Source organism: Brassica napus, unplaced genomic scaffold (assembly GCF_020379485.1).
Source record: "Brassica napus cultivar Da-Ae unplaced genomic scaffold, Da-Ae ScsIHWf_1364;HRSCAF=1938, whole genome shotgun sequence".
NCBI lineage: Eukaryota > Viridiplantae > Streptophyta > Magnoliopsida > Brassicales > Brassicaceae > Brassica > Brassica napus.
Genome location: NW_026014781.1, coordinates 22,257 through 30,000, shown reverse-complemented (window position 1 = coordinate 30,000; position 7,744 = coordinate 22,257). Strand labels below are relative to the sequence as shown.

The window sequence follows — 7,744 nt, the reverse complement described above, 5'->3', positions numbered from 1 at the left end:
AGGGTCTGTAAAGAAGGTTGACTATCTGAGTTTGCTTCAACATCTATCAAGATTGTGTACGAAGCAATTCTCAAGCAGCACCGACCCGGTTGTGGCAGATGAGTGGAGGAGTAGGCTAGTCCGAAACTTCCAATCAACTCGCTGTCCAGAGGATTGCAGACGAGACATTGCGGTTCACTTCCTGGAAGGGGACGCGCATAATTGGTGGCTTGCAGTGGATAAGCGCACCAATGGAAGTCTCACAAGTTTTGCGGACTTTTTAATTGAATTCAACCGCAAATACTTTCCTGCTGAGGCTTGGGATCGTCTGGAAGCTAAGTTTCTAGATTTGGTCTAAGGCCGCAGGACCGTACGGGAGTACGAAGAAGAGTTCAACCGACTCAGACGGTTTGGTGGAAGAGAGCTGAAGGATGAAGCAGTCTAGGTCCGTAGGTTCATCCGAGGCCTAAGGCTGGAACTGAAGACCCACTGCTCGATCCGCACTTTCAACACCGTCGGAGAACTGGTGGAACGGGTGGCTTTGTTGGAGTCTAACTTGGCTGAGGAATCTTAAGGCTAAGCCACAGTCTGGCCCATTGGGCAAGACTAATGATAAAAAGAGAAAATGGGACCAGGTGGACGGAGGTAAGACCTCTGGTGGCCGACCTGTGTGTTCCAAATGTGGACGGAACCATCCCGGGGAGTGCTGGAAGGCCAAGGGAGCTTGTGTTCGTTGTGGCAGCATGGACCATGGGGTTCAGAACTGTCCTCGGCCGAACCAGTCTGGGAGAAGCGGCCAGATGACCTGTTTCCATTGTGGCCAGCAAGGACATTTCCAATCGGAGTGTCCCAAGCTGCAAGGAAGTCAGGGGAAGGGCCATGGAGATTCAGGAAAGGTGTCTCAAGGCAAACAAACCACAACACCGAGGGTGTATGAACTGTCACGAGAAGAAGGAGCTTCCGGATCCTTTGATTCGATCTCTGGTAATTTCTAAATTTATCTTTTTACATTCAAGTAGTAATGCTTGGTCTGGAACCTAGAATGTGGTCTAGGGGATTCTGATGGGGGTCTCTGATAGGAACCCTCATGGTCGGTGGGGTAAAAACCCAAGTACTTTTCGACACAGGGGCTACACATAGTTTTGTGAGTCCGGGACTGGTCGGAAAGGGTCTGTTTTGTCTGGATGCTGGTGATAATTTTGGGATAGTGAGGGCGGCCGGTGAGCAAGCCATGAACTCACTAGGTCTCATGACGAATATCCCAGTACATATCCAGGGAAAGGTCTTCCCTGTGAATCTGGTCTGTGACCACCTAAAGAATCAAGAAGTGATCTTAGGTATGGATTGGTTGGGAAAGTACCAAGCCACTCTCGATTGCCATAAGGGTCGTGTGCAATTGGAGAATGGACTTCACCCGGTAGAGTACCAAGGTCTGTGTCAGGCTCAAGAGAAAGTAGTGGTTTCAGCAGTTCGAGCGATTCGGATGCTGGAACAGGGTTGTCAGTCATTCTTGGCGACAATTACAACTACAGAGCCTGACAGTTCTGGTTTTCTGTTAGACCCACGCGGGGATTCGTTGGTGTCCGAGTTCCAGGATGTGTTTCAGTCGCTACAGGGTGTCCCCCCTGATAGGTCCGATCCTTTCCTGATTGAACTGGAACCAGGGACAGCTCCGCTGTCCAAGAGTCCGTATCGAATGGCTCCGGCCGAGATGGCCGAGCTGAAGAAGCAATTGGAAGAATTGCTTGACAAGGGGTTCATACGGCCAAGTAGCTCCCCTTGGGGTGCACCAGTCCTCTTTGTAAAAAAGAAGGATGGTAGCATACGTCTGTGCATCGACTATCGAGGGTTGAACAGGGTAACTGTGAAGAACAAGTATCGGTTGTCCAGGATAGACGAGCTGTTGGATCAGCTGAAAGGAGCTAAGTGGTTTTCAAAAATCAATTTGGCCTCAGGATATCATCAGATACCTATAGAGCCAAATGACATTAGGAAAACAGCATTTACGACCAGGTACGGCCATTACGAATTCGTAGTGATGACGTTCGGTCTGACCAATGCACCTGCTGCATTCATGAAAATGATGAACAGTGTGTTCCGGGACTTCTTGGATGAATCAGTGATCATCTTCATTGATGATATCCTGATATACTCCAAGGACGAGGAATCTCATCGGAAACATTTTAGAGCCGTGCTGGAACGATTACGAGAGCACAAACTCTTTGCTAAACTCAGCAAGTGCAGTTTTTGGCAAAAGAGTATTGGGTTCCTCGGTCATATTGTCTCTGACCAGGGCATCTCAGTGGATCCATAGAAGATCAGGGCAATCAAGGATTGGCCCCGACCACGCAGTGCCACGGAAGTTAGAAGCTTCCTAGGGCTGGCAGGTTACTATAGAAAGTTTGTGAAGGGATTCGCAAGCTTGGCTCAGCCGATGACACGGTTGACTGGGAAGGACGTTAAGTTCACATGGTCTGATGAGTGTACGAGATGTTTCTCCGCACTTAAGGATATGTTAACTAGCGCACCCTTCCTGGTTCTCCCGGAGGCAGACCAACCTTATGTGGTCTACACGGATGCGTCCATCACTGGACTCGGTTGCGTGTTGACCCAACATGGGAAGGTCATTGCTTACGCGTCAAGGCAGCTGAAGAAACATGAGGGAAACTACCCTACCCATGAACTTGAAATGGCTGCGGTAGTGTTCGCCTTAAAGATTTGGCGATCATATTTATAAGAGGCCAAAGTCCAGATACTTACGGACCACAAAAGTCTGAAGTATATATTCACCCAGCCTGAGTTGAACTTAAGGCAGAGAAGGTGGATGGAGTTCGTGGCCAACTATGACCTAGACATCACTTATTATGCGGGCAAGGCCAACCTTGTGGCTGACGCCTTGAGCCGGAAACGAGAAGATGTTGCGGCCGGTAGCAGAACGGATGAGCCGGATGAGGCGGGATGTTTCATCCGTTTAAATGCTTTGAACGGGACGGACGGACCACGGGGTTTAGAGGCGGTGAATAGAGCCGACCTGCTTACCCGGATCCGAGCGGCCCAAGATCAGGACGAGAACATGAAGACGGTTGCTTGGAACGACCTTTACTGAGTATCAAATCGCCAAGGACGGTATGATCTTAGTTCATGGTCGGATCAGCGTACCCAATGATAGGAGTTTAAAGGACGAGATCCTTAGAGAAGCTCACAAATCTAGATTCTCGATCCATCCTGGAGTGACCAAGATGTATCATAATCTCAGACAGTACTATCATTGGATACGGATGAAGGTCGATGTGGCCGAATGGGTGGCCAAATGTCCTACTTGTCAAGTCGTCAAGGCCGAACAACAAGTTCCGAGTGGACTGCTTTAGAGCCTACCTATTCCGGAATGGAAGTGGGATCACATCACGATGGACTTCGTGACATAATCGACTAACCAAGTCTGCCCACTTCCTGGCCATCAAAAAGACTGATGGAGTCGACCGGATTGTGAGTAAGTACATTGACGAGATTGTGAGGCTACACGGAGTACCATCAAGTATAGTTTCGGATAGAGATTCGAGGTCCACATCTCACTTCTGGCAAGCTTTTCAAAAAGCTTTTGGAACAAGAGTGAACATGAGTACGGCTTATCATCCCCAAACGGATGGGCAGTCGGAAAGAACTATACGGACGCTGGAGGACACGCTTCGAGCATGTGTTCTCGATTGGGGTGATTCCTGGGAACGGCATTTGCCGTTAGTGGAGTTCGCCTACAATAACAGCTTCCACTCAAGTATAGGCATGTCGTCATACGAAGCTTTGTATGGAAGACCATGCAGGACACCGTTATGCTGGACCCAAGTGGGGGAACGCAGCATGATAGGCCCCGAGATCGTGGAGGAAACCACAGAGAAGATCAAGTCCGTGCGTGACAAGATGAGGGCCGCACAGGACAGACAAAAGCACTATGCTGACAAACGAAGGAAAGAACTGGAGTTTGCAGTGGGTGATATGGTCTATCTCAAAATGATTACCTTTAAAGGTAGAGTGCAAATTTCTGGTAAAAGGAAATTGGATCCAAGATACCTAGGGCCGTTCAGAGTCATAGAACGAGTGGGTAGTGTGGCATACAAGTTGGACTTACCATCTGAGATGGAAGCCTTTCATAATGTATTCCATATCTCCCAACTCCGGAAGTGCTTGACGGATCAGGACATCTTAATACCAGAAATACCATCTGATCTAGGTACGAACCTAACTTTGGAAACAAGGCCGGTTCGGATCGTAGATAGGATGGAAAAAGCAATGAGAAAGAAAACAATCCAGATGGTCAAGGTCATTTGGGATTGTAATGGTCGAGAAGAGACCACTTGGGAGACGATGGCCAGGATGAAGGCCAAGTTTCCAAATTGGTTCGACCAGTTTGTGTTGGATGAAACACATGACTCGGATTCGAGGACGAATCCATTGCTAGTAGGGGAGACTTGTAACATCCCGGATCCTGAATAGGATCATTGGGAAGGCCATGGTTCGAGGAAACGTACTAGTCTGTCTTAAGACCTCAAGGTAAGCGTTCCATGGCCGGATAAGAAGGTTAAGGACGTAAGAAACTTAGACTTAACCTTACACAAGTCGAGAGTCAGCTAGACCGAGCAGGACGGTAGCTGGACGAATGGAACGGGTAGCTCAACCAGCTCAACGGAGTTAGGTTAAGCTACATCCAGCTCGGACACTACAAGGTCAGCTCCACTAGCTGGACTACTAGCTCACTCAGCTGAGGCAGCTGGGGGTCAGCTCATCTCAGCTGGACGGACTGTTCGGGTTTCGGTCTGATGGTCCGGGTCCGGGCCGGTGGTAGGCCATGGGGGTCAGGCCATGAGGTCATGGACCATTGGGGCTTAGGACAAGGCCATGGGCTAAGTCCAGAAGAGTTGGGTAAGGCTTTGGGCCTCTGTCCGACCCAAACCCATGCGGTATTGGCGAAGGGACGCATGCGGCCGAGAGGGTGTAACCCTTGGCCGATTGTGCCCATCCGCTGGCCTGTCATGCCTGTTTGTGAGGAAAGACTTACCCCCTCGTTTTCTATAAATATGGGGTCCTCTCTGTCGATTTCATTTATCCAATCCAGAGTAGAATACTCAGAGAAATCATAGAGAGAGAGAAAGAAAGAGAGAGAGAGTTTCCGGCCAAAGCAAGGCCGATTGTGTGGTGGTTAGGTTTCCGGCGATCTGATCGTTTGTGAAGCAACCTCCGATCAAGTATGGGAGACCGAGAGAAGGAGAAGAGCGTGGAGAACCCTGACCTGGTTCAGAAGGTACGTGGTGGGCTTTGGCCGCACCAGTCCAAACAGACGGTCCTTGTGACCACACCGCGGCTCTGGATGGTTCATTAGACCCGGCCGCTTCGCCTCTTCTTGTTTATATCCGGTCCATTCTCTTCTTTCTGATTATGCACGAAGGGTTGTGATGGTTCAGTCCAAGGGACACGTTCCTAGACTGGCCGGACATAACCAAACCGCTAACCTAGACGCTGGTCGGTTAGACGGTCGGTTCAAATCGCACCATAGACTGGGCGGTTGGACTAAACGGTTGGGCATGTCCCAAGAGGCACGAGTGGCCAAAGGTCACGAGTTACCAACGGTTGTGAGTTGCCAAAGGGTGTAAGTAACCAAGGGTTACGAACGCCAAGTGGTACGAGCACCAAGTGGTACGAGGACCAAGAGGTACCAAAGGCCGAGGGGGTGCGTGTACCAAGCGGTGCCTGTTGAGGCAGGCCGTGTCCGTTCCTTAGGGATCAGACCATGTCTTGTCTGTTGAGACAAGTACACAGTCCGTCCAGGCCAGCGTAAGAGTCGCAAGGTCCGAGCGTCCATTGGCCTGACTGGATTGGGCGTGAGGCTTACTCGGCCGTTGGATCCAGGCCCAAGGCCGGATCAGGTAAGGAAGTCCGTTGGGCTATTGAGTCGGACTTCTTCTAGGCCGGTCGCACCTAGATTCTATCTGGATGGACGGATTGGTCTTCGGGTTCATATCTTTTTATAAATATATTGTCTGAGGTTTATCAATGTTCTAGGAACCAAGCCCAGCATTGTAGGATCGACCAGTCCTATTCTCGGTTATGATTAATGCTTACCTGGTTGTGGTTTCAGGAACTAAGGATGGTTCTGGTCAAGCCAAGGAGCCGTGAAGGCTCGGTCAGTGAGAGGCTGTGTAACGTCTGGTTAGATGATGCTAGGGACGAACTAGTGATTGTCTATGAAACTGTTAAGAAGTTGTGTATTGGATCTCATGTTTCTAAGTAATACAAAGTTTACACATTGTTATTCCGCTGTGCTATCTGTTCAATTGATTTAGAACCTCAGATACGAACATGACTTTGTAAATAAAAGACTTAAAAATGAATCAAACAAGCAAAGAAATTGATTAAGTAGCAAACGGGTCCAGTCTTGTCGAGAGGCCGGATTCGGGCGTTACAGGGCACGACGGGGCTCTCACCCTCTCTGGCGCCCCTTTCCAGGGAACTTGGGCCCGGTCCCTCGCTGATGACGCTTCTCCAGACTACAATTTGAATGCCAAAGACGTCCGATTTTCAAGCTGGGCTCTTCCTGGTTCGCTCGCCGTTACTAAGGGAATCTTTTTTTGTTTCTTTTCCTCCGCTAATTGATATGCTTAAACTCAGCGGGTGATCCCGCCTGACCTGGAGTCACGTTGAGGATTTTGGGTTATCAAGAGCTTTTGGACCAGAACGTCTGACAATATGACGAGAATTGAATTCACCACCGCATGTCAAGACGCTCCTGGCGTCCTTAGCTCGGATTTTGGCCAACCGTGTGCGTTAACACACGGGAGATCAGCTTTCGTCCCATATCCTCGAGAGGATGGGGGGACGACCATTTGTGACACCCAGGCAGACGTGCCCTCGGCCAGAAGGCTTGGGGCGCAACTTGCATTCAAAGACTCGATGGTTCACGGGATTCTGCAATTCACACCAAGTATCACATTTTGCTACGTTCTTCATCGATGCGAGAGCCAAGATATCCATTGCCGAGAGTCGTTTTAGACTTTACATTGCAGCACTGCTTCCAAACAAACACCGTCTCCGGGTTGGCGAAAGCAGGCCGTTTAGTTGCATTTTCCTTGACACTTTTCGTGCTGTGGTTAGATGATATCCGGAAGCTTTGCGTACGATCCAACCAAAACTGAAGTCTTGGGCATGGATGAACGTATAACCACGGAATCTGCAGGCACAGTAAGAAACCGGCCTACCGAGAGTGATGTTTCATCGTTCTCAGGTCGTTCTGTTTCCAGGGTACGACAATGATCCTTCCGCAGGTTCACCTACGAAAACCTTGTTACGACTTCTCCTTCCTCTAAATGATAAGGTTTAGTGGACTTCTCGCGATGTCGCAGACGGCGAACCACCCACGTCGCCGCGATCCGAACACTTCACCAGATCATTCAATCGGTAGGAGCGACGGGCGGTGTGTACAAAGGGAAGGGACGTAGTCAACGCGAGCTGATTACTCATGCTTACTAAGAATTCCTCATTGAAGACCAACAATTGTAATGATCTATCCCCATCACGATGAAATTTCAAAGATTACCCGGGCCTGTCGGCCAAGGTGTGAACTCGTTGAATACATCAGTGTAGCGCACGTGCGGCCCAGAACATCTAAGGGCATCAAAGACCTGTTATTGCCTTAAACTTCCTTGGCCAAAATGGCCATAGTCCCTCGAAGAAACCGACCGTGAAGGGATGCCTCCACGTAGCTAGTTAGCAGGCTGAG

General features: G+C 49.6%; 1 non-coding gene across 1 annotated transcript; it reads right to left on the bottom strand.

The window, feature by feature from the left end:
• Window positions 1-6,854: 6,854 nt before the first annotated feature.
• Window positions 6,855-7,010, bottom strand: LOC125597035. Its single transcript, XR_007331414.1, has one exon. It is a non-coding gene; the product is annotated as a 5.8S ribosomal RNA (ribosomal RNA).
• Between the last annotated feature and the right edge of the window lie 734 nt (window positions 7,011-7,744).